Raw genomic sequence first — 18,288 nt, 5'->3', positions numbered from 1 at the left:
GAGGCAAGGGCAGGAATCAAAGGGGAGAAAGAAAAGACAGGTATATGAGTTTTCCAGAGAGAGGTTGGATTTATGAACACAGTTATTAGAGTATAGTAAATAAGACCCTACTGTGTGATTTTCTGTCTGTACAATCTAGTTGTCCTCTTAAAATGTGCTAAATATAGAGTAAATGTACCAGCAAAGAGAAAATGAATTGATAGGCAAATAAGCACAGCAGTAGCTTGCAAGCAATGTAAAAAATAAAACTCTTTAAGAGCTCTTCAAAACATATTGCTATTTTTTCCTCACTCTGGGAACCACTTGCTCAGCTCACAAGGGATCAGAAGGGAAGAGATGCACAGGGGATTGTGCAATTTTTGTCAGCCCAGAATCAGCATGGGCATCTCCTGAACTGTCACCAAGCAGAGGTCTGACTTCAGCCCAGCCCCAGACTGGCCTTCAGCCAGCTCCAGGCTGGATGTGCCGCCTGCAGCCCCAGGCACGCAGATGACTTTGTACCACATCACAGTGTGAGGTGACCTGTGTGCAAACAAGACAAACCAGCAGGAGAAGGGCTCCTGCAGCTCTGCAGGAGGGCTTGGCCAGCAGTGGCAAGGTGCTGACTTGACATACATTGATTTATTTTTATTTATCTTACCACATTTACTGTGCTCACCTACCAAAGAGGATTTTATGCAGATTTTATCAGTCAAAGAGCCTTTGCTCTTGCCTTGCAGAAGGATGTGGCGACAAGAACTTGAAGTACCCATGTAACCTTTTCCTTGTCAGCTCCTGTCAGTGCCTGGTGGGGAAAGGAGTTCAGGTGTCAAGTCACTCAGCCTCCCTAAAGTCTGGTAGATCTTTGGGCTGAAGCAACCCAAGGAAAACAGAAGTACCTGAGTTATTCATGCTCAGATGCTGCTAGAAAGAAAACAAAGCATTTATTTGAATTTTTTTTTAAATCCCAAACTAAAAATTTGCTCTCCCTCATCCGCAAAAAATCCACATTCTTTTCAAACTGCAGAGAGCATGCAATAGAAAATTTACATTCACATTTCAGTTCTTAACCTCCTCCAAATTTGGACTCAGCCTTTCCAGATCAAAGACATCTCCAAGTACTAGAGATAATTGTCCACATTACCAGTACTGGTATTAGTATTAGTTGGTGCTAATGACCAACAGACTAACATGAGCCTTCCTGTAGGGAATACGTATGCTAGGACAGTATAAAGTAAATTTAATTTCCACCATTTGAATTAAACAACCCTGAAGTTCCTCAGTCTTCAGAGCTATAAATCTGGAGCCAGATGAGCTCCTTTTCTTCTTTCATTAATAAAATGAAGATGCATTTCTTTTCTTATTCATGCAGTGATTCCTTGCCACCTGTATAAGCCATTAGTACAAATGACAATGGCAACATGTCACCACAATTTAGAAAGGTAGAGATCACAGTTCTCCTGTGATGAAATTCACAGCTATGAAAGCCCTTCAGCCATCAATAACAGAAAAAGAAAACAGTAAGATTCTGTAATTATACTCAGAAAATGAAAGAGCATCCCCTTTAACAAATCAATGCCACAAAACCTGTCAAGAGTCATTTGCATGTAACCCTATTCTTCCCAAGCCCACAGAGGTCCAAAGGAAATACATCTGTGCAGTCAGGGTCTCTTCTGCAGTACATTTAACATTTATGATTCTCAAAGTGTACCTGTGAAAATAAATTCCATTACCATAAGGTAAACAAAATGTAATTGCACTGGCCAATTATAACATCTTACAACACCACATTTCATTTTAATCCCTATTAGAGCTAGTTCCAAAAGACTCCTGCTCACCTTCCATCCTCCAGCCTGGTCCCTATTATTGTTATTTATGAATAATACTGTAGTAGCAGAGACACAAGACAATATTCTAACTGTTTCTGCTTTTCAATTATGAATATGTGTCACCTTTCCCAATAAGAAAGGCATTTGTATAACTAGCTTCTGGAACCAGGAATTGCTGCTCAGGCTTATAATGAACCTGGTGCTCTGAGGCACCAGAAGGAGAACTGCAGTCCAGCAGCTCTTTGAAGCAACCCAGACACAGGCAGTATGTGCAGGTCACACGATACACGAGAAAGGTCAGTGAAAGTAGGACACCCTGTTCTCAGATTGATGGGCCTTCAAGGAGCTGTGGACAATGGCAAAGATCGCTGTGCTGCCAATAAGCTGCACATGGAGATTCACCTTCAAACTAGAGGCATTTCTGCACCTTCTCCTTGCTGATTTTTTTTTCTCCTTGTACTTTCCCAGGTCCTTGGTCAGTGACAAACAAGACTGGTACTACTATTTTCAATTTACACAGGGAGAAGTCCCAGTGCCTGAAGCATTTCTATATAATGCTATCAAAGTTGAGGGTGGGAGGGTGTATGTGGGTGTGCCAAGTCAGCACTTGAAGAGCACTCTGACAGCTTTGACAGAGAGGAAACAGAGTGATAATGTCTTCAGAACTTCAACACCAGGGTTCCCAAATTTCCACTTGCATGGAAGATGATGACACTATTGTCACTGACGTGTGTGCTAGTTTGATTGGCATTGAGTTAAATTTCTTCACAGTGACTGGTATGGGGCTGTGTTTTGGATTTGCACTGAACACAGGGCTGTTAATACTGAGATGTTCTTTTCTCATTGCTGAGCAGGGAATACACAGATCCAAGGCCTTTTCTACTTTTTTGCAATGCCACGCTGGTGAGGAGACTGTGGGTGAGACACAGCCAGAACAGCTGTCCCCAGCTGGCCAAGGGGACATTTGCCATTCCATACCATGACATCATGCTCAGAGTATAAAGTGAGAGGCAGAAGGAGGAATGGGGAGACACTTGTAGTGATGATGTTTGTCTTCCCACATCACCATTACATGTGATGGGGCCCTGCTCTTCTGGGGATGGATGAACACCTGCTTGTCCATACAAAGCAAAGAATTAATTCCTTTTTTTATGTTGCTTGCTTGCACAGCCTCTGCTTTTCCTATTAAACTGTCTTTATCTCAACCCATGAGTTTTTCCAGCTTTTTTCCTTTCAGTTCTCTCCCTGATCCCACTGGTGAGGGAGTGACTGCATGGTATTTGTTTGCTGGCTGGGGCTAAGCCATGGCACTAAGACAACACTCTCCTAACAAAGCAATGTAGTGAGCATAAAAATCCCCTTAAGTCATACCATAAATGGCTTTATTTTTATGAGACCTGGATAAACAGAAGAACATGAACAACAACAAAGATATGCAAAGGCACAGGTTGCAGCAAAGAAAATTCTGATTATACATTAATTCTTTTACTGTGAGATGGTCAAACACTGTAACTGGCTCCCCAGAGAGGCTGCAAGAACCTCATCTTTGCAGGCAGCCAAAACTGAGAAGGACAGAGCCTTGAGGAAAGTGCTCTAAGCTGGCCCTGATTTGAGCATGTAGGTGAGAACACAGGATTTATAGTGATCCTTTCCAACCTAAAGCATACTGCAGGACTAAAGACCAGTTGTAAAAATTTATCATGGAAACATATTCCTGCATCTCTCTGATCCACCACCATGAGACCCTTACAGAAAGGTCAGTGTCTCATGTCTTTGGTTTCCAGGAAGGTCCTTGTCCAGCCATCCAGACTAACACTGTCTTTTACAAGTCCAGTGCATTGAACATCAGTTTTTGAGCTATTCCTGCCATCTGTGACCTAAAGAAGGAGCAGCCCACAACAGGGATTGATGTTCTAGATGGGCAACAGAAACCAACAAATAATTCAAGGACTTTTGACAGGATTGTTAATTCTATTTTCCATCTGGTCTGCATAGCCTCTAAATTATAAGCAGCAGATAACAGCATTTGGTGTGAACAGAGACAAGATGGGTTGAATAAACTCAAGCATCTCTTAGGGGACAGTTTCTCCTTTTGGTTAGCTCTAAGGGATAACTCATTCCTAAATACTTCAGCTTGGCCCTTCAAAGGCTGATCCCTCCTCAGGTGCAGATGGGTGCCAGGGACCTAACTCATCTAGACATCTGGAGCAAATCACCTCATCCTTAGGTACCACAAGGCTTCCTTTGTGAGCAACCTCACAGGCATTCTCAATCCCAAAAGAGCTTGTAGGACAAATGATGCCAAAGCTTTTACTTGGCATATTTGGGAAAGAGCATGAGCAGAGTGGGGTTAAAATTAATTAAAAGAAAATAAACAAAGACTTGAGAATATAGATGTAAGTAGGAACAACAGCAAGAAATTAAGCAAAGAGAAAATTAGGATGAACATCACAGAAAATCCAATAGTGAGAACTACTAGAGTGTGCCACAGTCTCCCATGGGGATGATCTACTGCTTCCAATACTTAAAACTAGATTGGACAAAGCAATATCACTCAGGGAACAGTTCTGCACTAAAAAAGGAACAGACTGCTTTGTCTGATATGTCTTTTCCATGTCTAATTTTGGTGAGTATATGATAGCATTATGTATGACTCAGGATCTCTTTTCAAGTAAAAAAATGTCTGTCACTGACTCTTTGTCCCCGTACTCATCCTTTTGTTCACCTCAAGCCTTCTGAAGGCATTAACTACCCAAATCAAAGCACACAGTTTGCATTTGCAGATCTACTGTTTCAATAACTATCCGCAAATATTAGTTATTTCACATAATATTTCTTTTCATTTGATTACAAAAACACTTCCCTTAAAAATATTTAATATTTCTATTTTAGTGTAGCACCGTATAAAAAAAAAAGTAGAGAGAGAGAAAATTACCTTCAGTGACAGGTAATTCACTGGCTACTTGCCTAGAATTCACATGCTACATTTCATAATGCTCATTTTAAAGTCACAGTAAACTGCACATCTTTTCCTCTGAAAGTTGAATTCAAACATGACACGTGATGAGAGGTAATCAATTGTATTGTGACATTAAAAAATAACAACAATTGTGTTTAGGAAAAATAAACAGCCTTGAAAATACGAGTGGCTGAATATTTTAGTATATTATTTTGTAAGTTATATAACATTGCAATGTGGGTGCGGTGTTTCTTTTTTTCATCCCACTTGTCTCTCCCCCCTTCAAATGAAATAACAATTCAATAGAATTTAAAGACCTTTTCTCATGCTATAAGAACAGCATGCTTAAGAGGAACAGATTTCCTTGACAATCACAGCTCCACAAAGGAGGTTTTCACAAGCAGCACAGAAAAAATGGAAATTTTTCCATACAGGAAAACAGAAACACATTTAATGGCTTCCTGAACTTTGGTTTCCATCAGCACCACACCTGAGCTGGATACACAGGCAGCAGTACTGCCCACCCTTTCCTTATCCTGCACCAATGCAAAGTGCCAAGGTATGTCCTGCAGGAGCTGCATGACAGCAGAGCAGATCAGGCCAGGGTATTCCTAAACACCCCTGCAGCTCCTCCCTGCTGCCAGTGACCCCTGGAGCTGTCACACAAAAGGCAGGACAAACCTTAAGATGTTACAGGCTCCAGGGACAGAAACAGATCCCAGGAACTCCAGAACAAGAAATTGCTAAAGAGAGGGTAAATTAACTCCTCTTTAGGTGACTAAACCAACTCTAGCATAAAGGATATTTTAATCTGTTAGTATCAAACCATTCCTATTACAAGGACAGGAAAAGAAAAATAATTTGCTTCCTGACCTGAAAACACGTGATGCTGTTCTGCCTCACTTAGTCTCTATGTCTCCTTCCAGCTCTTTCTTTTTTCTGTTCAACTGCCAGGCAGAAAGATCACTAATGAACCACAGCTTCTGTTCAGGTCATTAGCCCTACCAGAGAGAAAGTTAATGAACCCTAGTATATAAAGACAAAATCAAGTTTTCTTTAATAGTTTCCATACCAAGAGCATCATTTTCTGTTAGTGTAATCCCTGGATGATTTAGTTTGAGTCCTTTATTTTTTTGCACTCTCCAGCCTAGTTTTGGAAGAAGTGCAACAGAGAACATCTGGTCATTAAGTGCATACAGATGATACTCAGATGCTGTGGAACAAGCACCAGAGGTAGTCAGAGAGGGAGGGAAAGGCAGGCTGCCTTGTACATGAAAGGCTCTGGGGACAGTAAGAAATAAAAAGTGACAACTTGCTGAAGCGTTGCCCCACAGAAAACGTCCACAGCGACAACAAAACAGTTGAGCACCAACTGAGCCCCTGACATTCCCTGAGAACATCTCTTTCTCTTGCTGGTCCTCCCCCACTTGTAGACAAACATTCAGACACAAACTACTTGTGCACCCTTATACTTTACCTGAATGATTTGAAGACATCAGTGCACTTATTTCTCAGAGGGGCCCATGGGGATAAGAAAGTGCTATTTCCATTCTGTGGCATTATTTATGATTTTCCAAGCAAACAGTGGTCAGGAAGGATGTATTTTCCCCAGCTCTCCAGCATCCTAAAAGAACAGTTATTCTTTTCTTCACAGCTCCATCAGGATCAATAGACAGTACTGCACCCAGAAGAACTTACCTACTCCTAGAAATGCTTTTCTTTTGAAGGAAATGTGCTTGAGAAGTTCCACAAATAAAAGTGGTGATGATAAGGAAATGGAAGAGAAGAAAAAGCAGCTATGAAAGTCCTATAAAAATATGTTTATATTAAATCAAAGACTAGGAATGTGGGCGAGCTGTACCAATGAACTCCTTTCAGTAAGCTTTACGTGACAACTCTTGAACCCAGCAGTCCTACTGGGACACTGTTTGGACTCTTACCCGTTTCATGAATACTAACCCTATGTCATTTTTTACATTTATTCATGGAGCAATTAGTGTAATTTCCATGTCACACTAAAACCAGATGGGGTTTATGAAGAAATGAGGGGCCATATGATGTAAGAAACGTGGATAGATATTATCTAGTGTATTTTACTTCCATTTAAATTTTCAAGTTCTTCCGCATTCTATTCCCAGCAAACTCCTTCCTGCAACGCACTTTGGAGGTGAATAGAAGACAAAAGTAAAGGTCCTCATCCAAATGAAACTTTCTTTATTTCTTTAATAAATGCTGATAGAAAATTATTCCACAACCACCCTCAGCTCCACAGCAATGTGTAGATTAAACACAGTGTCCACAAATCCCAATCACCTGTTACCTGTGTTTCACCTTAACATCTACCAACCCTGAGCACTGGGGAGATTGCATCCAGTTCTGTGTCAAACATGGAACCAGATTTGCTGCTCCAGCCTGCATCTTTGTGCTGGAGAAATGGATGCAGCCTAGCAAAGATAAATGCTGCATTCCTCCCCCAGTTTTTCCTCATTAGGGAGTAGCTTTAAATTATGGAAAAGGAATCAGTGTTTCCCGACTTGTCCCAGCCCTGAAATGCTGCACTCATAAGCCAATGGGAATTGTGAAGAAGAAATCTGGTTTCCTTTTTCCTTCATTACCCGACCATTTGCTTCTCAGCTACTTTTAATAGTAATGAGCAGAAAGATCAGCAAAGACTTGGAGAAGCCTAGCTGGTGCTCTTTGCATGCACACATCCTTCCACTGGCATTACTTTTCCATCAGTATTTCTCTAGAGTAGATAAGCATGGTATTTTTATCCAAAGGCAATTTACTGGCATAGAAAAAGTACAGCAGACAATGCATTCCTACTCTATTATGCATGAACACCCGGTATGTGCTCAACTTTCCTCTCCATCTTATTTATCGCACTGTCATTAAACCTGTGTCGCTATTGCTGTTCTCTAATACACGTCACAAAAATGTGTTCTTATCAGGGCTCCTCTCCCATCTGCTGATCTAATAATACACTGCCTCAGTTTTGGTGATTTTAATAAAAATAAACAAACACAAAAGGGTTCAGGCACAATATTTTCAGGAAAGTGATGTTCGTGTTTCAGCATAAACAAAAGTCTTCCTGTTATTTTCAAGTCAACTTCATGGTTCAGCACTGCTGACAGAATCATTCAATAATGCCCAACCAAGGGTGCCACAACCTAATTAAAACTTCTGGTTATGGAGGCCCAGTTGGCAAATATTTGTGAATACTTATGGAGTTTTAGCAAAAAACATTGAACTGGATGGTTTTGAGTCACAAGAAATGTTTGTGGCTATGTTTAGAGTAGCTCTCGGAGAGGTGTCCTCAGGCTCTGTCTGACCTGATACCCTGAAAGTGACAGGGAGCCTCCCAAGACACCGAAACTCAACTGACCAGGCAGTGAAATCAGCAGATCAGTGGTGATGGTTTTGGCTAAGGACAGCAAACATCCTCCAGAACAGAGCCTGATAGAAACAAGAGGAACCCCTCCTGATGCATAGGCCAGATGCAAGCTCTGTTTCAGAGGGAGACCAAGTTCAACAGCATTTCTTCCCATTTGGCCTCTGCACCCGAGAACAGTCCCAGGCATGTTTAATTTATCTCTATACACAATGCTGAGTGGTGTCTGCTCCACTCTTGTCAGATAAGATGGTGGTTGTCAGACTTGCCTGAATTTGCTTCAAAAACATTACTTAGTGTCAGGGCTGCACAACCACAAGAATTGTATCGGGCATCCGAAGATAAAAAGGACACGGGGTTCTGGAGATGTGTTTAAATAGGGCTCACCACGCTCTTTTATCATTGCATTGTTTGTCAGTGCGGAAGAGGAAGCATGTGAAAAATCATTAGAATGAGCAAGGAGGATGAATAAATTAAATAAATTATCATGAACAAGGCGGCTCATAATCCAATTGGAAAAGGTGATTATATATCATACTCAGCTAACTAGAAAACACAGGCAGGAAAGACCCACAGTGGAAGCACAAACTCTTCTGATTAAAAAAAATAATTGTGGGCAGAAAAATGAATTCAGAACAGCATTTTTTTAGCAGAATTTTTCTCAACTAAGCTCTAATAGATCTAATCAGTGCAGCAGATGAGGACAGGCATTGTGTTGTTATTTTACAGGATGGTGAAGGCATTGTAAACAAGAGGGGTGATATTTTTCACCTTGTTAAGCTCCTTAACGAGCTACCTGATTATATACTGTACCTTTAGAAGCAGAAGATAGGAACACAGTCTAGTAGGGGACAAAAATCTAGTGGAGGTTGTATTAAGTTTAATGATGTTTGCAGGTATGTGGTAAAAGCGCCAACTCTGCTTTTCAAACGTGAACTCTGGTTATAGTTACAGAAGTGACACTATTAAACTTTTGAGGCACTACATGAATCATATCTCTAGAGCAATATATTATCAGTAAAAATGGGAATTTCAATTCAGAATGTGACTTTGCTATACCTATCAAACACCAGTTTGATTTCTGTTGGCCTTCATTTTCCCAAAAGTTACATTTATTTTAGCATTTCAGTACTACTTGAAGAGTCCCGACTCGGTTGTTGGCATAGATATTGGAGTGTCATGATTACCAAAACTATTAATTCATATGACCACTAGTAACTCTACTAATATTAATAACCATGAAAATCAGTATCAGTACCATCATAGTAGCATCCAAATGCCAGTGGCAAGTGGGCTGCAGTCTGCTGTGCACTGCGTAATGGGTGAAGACCTCTTGAGGTTAATGTTAAGATAGTTTATATATATAAAATTACACATATATAGTAAGAAAGTATGTATATGTATGTATATCTATAAATATACACACAGATGCATAATTCAGCCCCTGCAATAGGGTCCAATTCCACTGAACAGCTGTATATTATCACAATTCTGCAATCCAAGGTCTGGAGGAGCTCAGTCAGCCTATGCATTTCATACAGCCCTTGGTATCTCTGGAAAGAGATTTCTGCCTAATTTCCCTAGATGTGACAGTAAGAGCAAAATATGCACGTGAGGTGTTTTACATGAGATCAGAGTCATGAAAGTAAGGTCGTTCAGTCCCAGTCAAGCATCCTACTAAGTAACAGCTTTTTAAAATTCCTGAATCATGATAAAGTCCATATTTTCTATCAGAAGGCAGAGCCAAATTCCCAAGGGGATTGCAGCCAGGAGCTTCTGTTAGATTCAGCAGGAAGTGTGTTTGTTGGGTAAGGATTTGGCTTTATAAATTAAAGATACAATAATATTTAGCCGAAAAGGTTTCACAAATCTTGAAGCATTTCCAACCATAAGCTCTCTAAAATCATGAGTCAAGCAATGAAAACTGTAAGACTGGCTTTAAAATTAAGTTCTACAGTTTTTGTAACTTAGTAAACATAGTTCTCTTCCTTCCCTCACCAGTTCCTTTACAAGGAGAAGCATTATAAATATACTGTATTTTAAAATTGCATCTGAATGTGTCATACAACCTTCGGGTTCCTTGGTCTATAAGAAAAATCATTTTAGTAATCAGCAAAATCTCATTTTATTCCCAAAAAAAGCAGAGTCATCTTGTTCTACTGCCTGTCAGGATTAGCCCTGCTCTGTGCAATGTCCCAGATTGTTCCCCTGCATTTTTGGGAGAGTATATTTCAAGTAGCACTCACAGCTTCAACTTTTAGTATTTGAATGAAGCAGATAACCCCCAACACCTCATAATTGTACCACTTTAAACTGCTTTCTCAAGTAATTCTTAAGGCTACTTTAATACAAGTAATCAAGGGACATTCAGAATTTGAGTCCAAGTGTGGTTCTAACCCTCACCTTCTGTGGCACTTGACAGGTATCCCACACTTGGCCATGGTTTTGCCCATGACAACTGAATACTCTCACAGCCAGTTCCTGGCCATGCTCTGGGGAATAGCACAGACCAGGAATGATTCCTAAGACTGATAGAGCATAGCCACACTTCTTTTTCTGATGAGATTTTTCTCAGTGTGGACATGAGCCAGACTAAGCCAACAGGTCTGCAAGTCACAATTTTCATTGTGCTTTCTTTAGCACTGTCATTATGGCCATTGAGACAAATAAACTATCCAGTGGAACAGCCTCATTCTAAAGAAAGAAGCACAGACACTGCAGGTATTGATATAACTATGTACCAGAATGCCAGAGCACTAACCAATACCTTTAAATACCAAAAAAGATTCTTTATTTTGACATCTTTACAGCAGTTAGTACAAAATTCATCTGTTCCCAATGTATTCAAACATTTCTGTGAATGAACTTCGATGACGATGAAAGTCACACTAGAGAGTAGCTTTGCCTAAACACGTGCAATTTTCTGCCTCTTTACTCCTCAGTCCTTCAGTTGTCAAGAAAAACCTGGTTGCCACAAGTCTGAAAATAGGAATGGATCATACTAAATCTTCCAGTGGTATGGAAAGTCCAGCTTCCTGGATAATATTTTCCTTTGCAGATAAGACATGTTTTCCTAAGGACTGTTGCTGCAATTTACAATCATTAGTTCTCATTCTAACAACTTTGGGCACATAGAAAAGTTTATTTAATTTCACCTTTGCAGCTACCATCTATGTGTGGGAAGGCTGTTTTCAGATCATCTCTTTAGCCCCTATCAATCTTCTCAAGATAAGGCAAACCCATTTTTCCAAGCTTGCAGGCTTATTTTAAAATTTCCATTTCTTTCTTCTGGATATTCTTTAATAGATCCACATCTTACCTGAAGAGTGGTGTCCTATCAGAAGCTTATCAGCCCTGAGGAGATGATTACAGCTTGGACACAATATTCCCATTTACAGTGCTCAAAGTAATAGTTGCTTTACTGTAGAAAGTTAAACTTTCCCCACTGAATTATTTTACACGATAATTTTATCTACAACAAATAAGGTTTTTTTCTTGGCTATTTTCTTCATTGGCTATTTTTTCCTGCCTGTGTACTAACTTTTGTGATTTTGTCCCTACTTACATTGCTTTTCCATTTGCTCTCAATAACAAAGTAGATTTTTCTTGTGTGTGATGACTACTAAATGTTCATGCTTTGGAAGATTTCATAGTTTTTCTAAGTCATTATCCCTACTCTCCAGTGATGCTATGATGGGATAATTATTTCATTAAAATATTTCTAGATGACCTTTTATTACACTTGTTTTCCAGCAGACCATTCTGAACAGTCAGTTGAACACTTCTTCCTTGGAAACTTTATCACTCTCCCTCCTCGTACTCCTGAGAATCAAGGATTTAGTGTTTCATGCTATTGGTTACCCAGGTTGCCTTTCACTCTCCCCAGGTAGTTCTTTCTCATCAGTCATGATCCAATCTCTAAGAGTCTTCCTCCTTCTGCTTTTTTGCTGTTAGTATAAACTGTTGTCTTTTTCTGTTGGGATTTTAGCTGACTAGAGATTGGAAAAGTACAAGGCCGTGGCTAATTCCAAGTCCTGCACCTGCAAGATAGCATGTCCGTGGGCCTAGCTGGGTATGATAACAAGTAGACAGAAACGTGGGAAATAGGGAATGTAGGCCCAAAAGAATGAGGAAGAGTTGATGGTATAGTTTAACCAATACATCACTTGGCTTACAGAATATGCATAAGCTTATTATTTGCTGCATAAGTGTCTGATGCTCTCTTCAATAAATGGAACTTGCTGATAACTCATATTGAGCCCTGAGTTTTCCCTGCACCCAACAAATGGCTCATCCCCAACAAACGGCTCATTCTGCAACACTTTTCTGTTCCTATATTGACATGAGTTGTTTAAGTACCCCATCAATACTAATTACTGTGCATAAGACAATTCTATGAGCTACAAGATCAAGTCTCAGGTTTCACCCTGGCACACAGCTTGCTTCCAGAAGCATCAGAGCCCAACAGCAGCTGGATACTGCTAGTCATGCCAAAAGAGAGTCACTGAGTACTCTCTTCTTTGTTTTCTCTGTACAAAGGTGAGCTTCCAAGACTTTAAGGCATCAGACATTCTTCTCCATTTGTATGGGCAGGTAAAAGCATAACTGGGAGCAGAGTATGATGTGCTGACATCAGCTGGATTCTTACTGAGGTGTTTTGGGCTGAGGAGAGTACAAAGGAGTGAAAGGTGTAAAGGGAGAGAAACAGGTAAGGAGAAGGAGAAAGAGAAAACCAAAAAGGAAAGAACATAAAAAAACCCCAGGAAGTTTTTCCCTCCAGTTTCTGTTATTTTTGTGTGGGCACAGCACTGAAATCTCAGTCCCACCGAGCTTTCCTGATACCCAACAGCTTTCACACTCTTTGTACCAGCTTTCTTCTAAGAGTCCTAATTTCTCTCCTTCATTCTTTTTCCACAGTCCTCATACAAATTAGGCTACACATCTGTTAATATTTTTAAGTGTTTTGGCATCCACAAACATCTGAGTCTGAATCCACTCTCACCAGCTTGCTGCAGTCTCAATAGTGTGACATATGGCTGGACAGGAGTCCTCAACAAAAAGAGGCTAAAACTAATGTAAAAATAATTCTGTAGCACAGAAATGCATTGTGTGTGGAGTTGAAGAAACAAGCCAGCAAGGAGGTCAAACATACCAAATTATCTGCGTAGCCTTATATAAATTTGCTCAAAACTACACAGACACACAGGAAATAATATCTAAAAGGCCACTGTACATATTTCTGTGCAGCATTTTTACAGGAGGCTGGTTGCTAATGCGTGACTGCAAGTTGTTCCAATACTTCTGGCAAGAGTGAGAAGGATCATATGGTTTGTTTCTCATGTACTTAAAATGCAATTATTTTAATTAATTACAGTAATTTCTCCAGATGTATATAAACAATGTGAAAGAAATAAGCAGAGGACACCTATGCCAAATGGAAAACAAGGTAATACAGAAAAGATTAAAAATTCACTGAAGGGAAATTTAAGCACAAAAAACCAGAGTAGAAATAGTAGAGTTGGCAGTGAGAAAGGAGGGTAACAAAGAGGAAAAAAAATATTTTTGATTAAAATAGTTCTGTCTTTCTAATGTCAGCATCTCACATCTGCTGTCACACAGTAATGAGAGCTGAGGCTACTGTAATGCTGACCCAGTCATAGGGAGATGACTTACAATGAAATTGTATCTGCATATAGAAAGGTGTCACAGCTACCAGCTAAATCTTCAAGGTAAAACAATATAAAAACCTGAAGTTCAAGAAATTAGGACGGCCACTCTGTTATTAACTGCAGAACAGACTGACATGGAACAGAATTATATATTCCAAACCCCATCCATCCCACCACAAAAACAATCCTATCATTGCCTGTCATTTCAAAGCTTGAGTCCTACTGTCCCAAAATAAGCTCTATGTAGGAGACAGATAACTCCCAGGTATCTATTTTTGCAAATGATGAAGCAAAATCCACAATACTCCCAAGGGTCATTTTCTTTCTCTACTACTTACTAGGCTCATTCTTAACCAAGTTATAAATCTGTGTGGGTTTGTCTGAATACGACCACCAATAAGAGCTACAAACTGATGGTTCTCTTTCCATTTGTTGCTGTTAGCATCACCAAAAAATCTAGTGAAGAGGTGCAGAGACAAAAACATTTTATTTGAAATGTAACTGCTCCAGACAGAATGCAAGTGCCTTGTAGAGACTTTCGCAGTAAAATTTCATGCATTGAATGGGATTTGGGAAGCAGTTTAGACATGTTAGTATTGTCATTATATTGCAAATGTTCTATTACATTACATTGCAAGGGTTTCATATATGCCAGAGTTTCATACCTCCTCGATGTTTCTTGCAGGCAGCTCCTCCAGGCACTGCCTCTCCCTTGCCCTCACAGCAGCAACTGACTCCAGTTCCCCTCAGCCAACCAATCCACTCTTTTATAACACTCTGCTGATTGGCTGCAGCTGCGGCCTGTTAACATCAGGCCTGCTCCGAATCCTTAGTAATTGGCTCAGCTGCAACTCTTTAGGGGGTAAGATTACTTTCTATACTACCTTTATTTACCCATACTGTATGTCCCTGCATGTTAGTATGCATAATCTAAAACACTGGAGCAGCCTAACTCAGCCTGATCCCGTCCAGTACCCACACCCACACATTCAGACCTCTTCTAAGCAGCTTGTTGCTCAAAATCATTGTTCCAGCTCTATAGAATCAATAAGTGTAAATGCTCCAGTTACAGGCAGTTCATACTGTACATACAAATGTTCAACAATTTCTCAAATTTTTTCATTTTCAGAGAATCCTGGCATCTGAGAAATGAAAAAGGAGCCAATATAGCCCAGCAGAGAACTCCAGGTATGTCCAAGTTTCATGACTATTTGTGAAAACTGGAAAAAGCCAAGTTCTAGACAAACAGTCATGAAGCATTCACTTTTGAAAAAATTAACACAGAAGTATGGTATGATGTGGCATCTGTAGAGTTTTAAATTCCAGACCTCTCATAGCAAAGAGTTTCTCATTTGCTCCAGAGAAAAAATAGTCTTGAACTAAATCTATACTAGTAAATTCATCAGTAAGTGGCATGGAGCACTCCTGGAGTTTCTCAGACTGTTAAATTGCTAAGCAGGCCCTGGGATGTTGTGGTTCCTGGACAACCAGCCAAGCTCTAGCAGACTCTCTGATGCAAACTGGCAGCATGCTGAGATCAGGAATCATTTCTAACAGATAAGGTGGATATCACCACCCTGTTTTGGAGGCTAAGAGGATGTAGTGGCACAAACTCTACCAAAGCAAGACAGCTGGCCATCCAGTGAGGGAACAGCCCCACACACACCTGCTGGAACAGAAGTAGCTTCAGATAGATTTTCTTACTCTTGTAGCTGCTAAAGCAGGAGGCAACTCAAAACCTGCCAGTGCACAGGATGATGTTTGAAGTTTATTCTATTTTATACCCATGCTTAAAAAACCATGAGGCATCCAGCCAAAGAGCAGGAAAATATTTGTTACCATAGCACAAAAATAGTGAATAAAAACCAACGAAAAGTTAATAAGTTTGTCAATAGTACATTGCCTGAGAAACTTTTGTCTAACTGATTCAGCAAACATTTACCACAAACTTCCTGTGCCTCTTGCTCCTCTACTTTCAAGTTTCTTCCCCTTTTTTTCTCCTTCCCTAACTTCAAAATAATTTCTCTAGACTCTCATTCTGCTTTCTCAGCTCACTCCAGCTCACTCCTTTCTAGAGGATGTAAGAGAGAAAATGATAGTAGAGTATGGTGGGAGGCAGAGTAAGAGATGACAGAGGGTAAAGGGGACTGGAAGTGGAAGCAGAAAGGGAGAACTTATCTTTTGACGAATCTTAGTTTTAAGGGGGTGCCTGAAAGTGAGCAGTGAAGGGATTTTACAGGTGTGACCAGGTACTCTTGTCCCTATATGTTGGGACAAGAAACAGGGATGGAATTGAAAGAATGGAAGAAAAAATTATAATGGGTAATTGTTAGACCCCTGGTAGAAGTTCTATATATTCAACCATAAGGATTTATAATGGAGCCTTTTAGGTTTTCTTGAGGTCTACCAACAACCTTTACAATCACCAGAGGCTACCTTCAAATTCCTTGCTATGCAGCGATGTAGTGTCTGTACACTTTCCTTTAACTGGATGTGAATACTGTAATGGAAATTACTGGTCTGAATGAAGTAACAACCATTGGTCTTTTCCCTACTCCCAGAGTTAGATAGTACATCCCTATTTGTAGTATCTGCAATGCCTTGGAACAGTCCAGTAAAATGAAAGTAACATGAGAAGGGGAAATAAATCTGTCCTACCTGCTGTGAGTTACTGGAGTGGAAAGAAAACCCTCTTCATCTGCTTTCCCCCTGAACCATGTGCATCTTCTCATTCATGTAACAGATGACTCTGAACTCTGCTCTCACCTCACCAGAAGCATAGGCTGCTTCAGGCAGCTTGAAATGACTTTTGCAGCCTTTGCTAAGCACTGGCAGATCCTTTGTCAAACGCCACATGAAAAAAAAAATGCTGTTACTGTAAAGGACATGTGTTCAACAATTACCTTTAAAATATCCATTTTCCTCTCTTTCTTATTTGTTTTTTAATCCCTAAAATTGAAAATCACAGACACTTCAGGGAGTTCCTGGTTCAGTTTGCTGTTATGAGGTTTGTTCATACTGCAGGATGAAATGCAGGAGTGTGAATACACAAATGGATAACTTTTCCCTCATTAGGAAACACCAAGCTCTGCCTACACTCAGAGATGCTTTCCTGCAGAACAGGGACATCCAGAATATTGACAGCCTTTGCTACATAAGTAACTGGTAATTGGCCAAAATTAAAGCAAAATGTTCTGCAGAAACCCAGTATTTAAAAATAGAAACAAAAGAAATATTCAATATGCAAATGGACTTTTGTGGAGGAGTATCAGCAAGTTTGTGAACCCTACTTCAGAGTTCATTATTCAAGAGAAAAAGTTATTTCTAAAACTGGGTCTATGAGCAATAGAATAAAGTTCAGGGATGATTTTTTTTTTATTGGAACTACTTCATTTACAGAAATGGAAACAATGACCTTGGTGTAACTGGCCCCTGAATAAATTATAATCTTAGTAAAATTCTCAAGTATTCTGACAAGATTTAGGTATCTATTTTTTATTGACTCTCAAAAAGCATGTAAATTCTTTTGAAACTTTAGCCAGGATAAGCAACAAATACCATGACTAAAACCACTATCAGCCCAATTTTAGGACTACTGTGAAATAAGTGAAACTCATTAGGCAAATAGGGATTTTTCAAACTGCTATGTAATCTACCCTCTGGCAACGCATTCATTAAGAAAGTGGTATGGGAGGACAGTGTGTTTAATGAGTAATGAGTGACTATTCATTATTCTAAATACATAAAGTTTTATTTATACTTCAAGTTACAAAAATAAGTAGCTACACTTTTTGGGATACTTCTTGCCTACCCATCCCTCCTGAAGTGTGCACAGTGCCTTCCAAACGACTGCTTCTGTACCATTTCAAGCAGTGTCCTGTGGAGATACTCATGCGAACTGTGAAATAAAGAGCAGCAGTTTTGCTGTGCTAGTGCAGGGTTAATTAGTGCATGCAGAGCACAGTGATAATGCCATTAATGTCCTTGCACAGCTTTGCTTTTGGAAGTAAGACATTCCAACCTCACTTGGGTTCTCAACATATCCTGCTGAAAGAAAGCAGTCAGATTGAGGCAGATAAACTGATATGTCATACATAAGATGAATTATGTGCTGCTTTCATTATATTCAATTGCCATAGACAAAGGCTTCGATCCTGTGCTCAGTTTCACAGAGGTCTAAGGGAGAGAAGAAGAATAAAAAGAAAAATCTGGAAAGCAAAATTATTGAAGCCAGTCATAAATTATTTTACTTAATTAATACAAAGTAGAGACTGCTGAAGGTAGACATGTTAAGTTTTAAACTGTGTAAACAGATGGTTCAAAAAAGAAATTAATCAGATGATTTCTATGTCCACTAGAAACAGGACAAGAATTAATTGATTTGAATAGCTGCAAGTTCATAAGTTATTAGGAAGAACTCTCAAACTGAAAGGATTGTTACACACACTAACCCATTACAGA

This window comes from Melozone crissalis, unplaced genomic scaffold (assembly GCF_028551555.1).
Source record: "Melozone crissalis strain CALT ecotype California unplaced genomic scaffold, PUWL_Pcris_2 ptg000027l_1, whole genome shotgun sequence".
In the NCBI taxonomy this organism is placed as follows: Eukaryota; Metazoa; Chordata; class Aves; order Passeriformes; family Passerellidae; genus Melozone; species Melozone crissalis.
Note: the sequence above shows the minus strand (reverse complement) of the source record.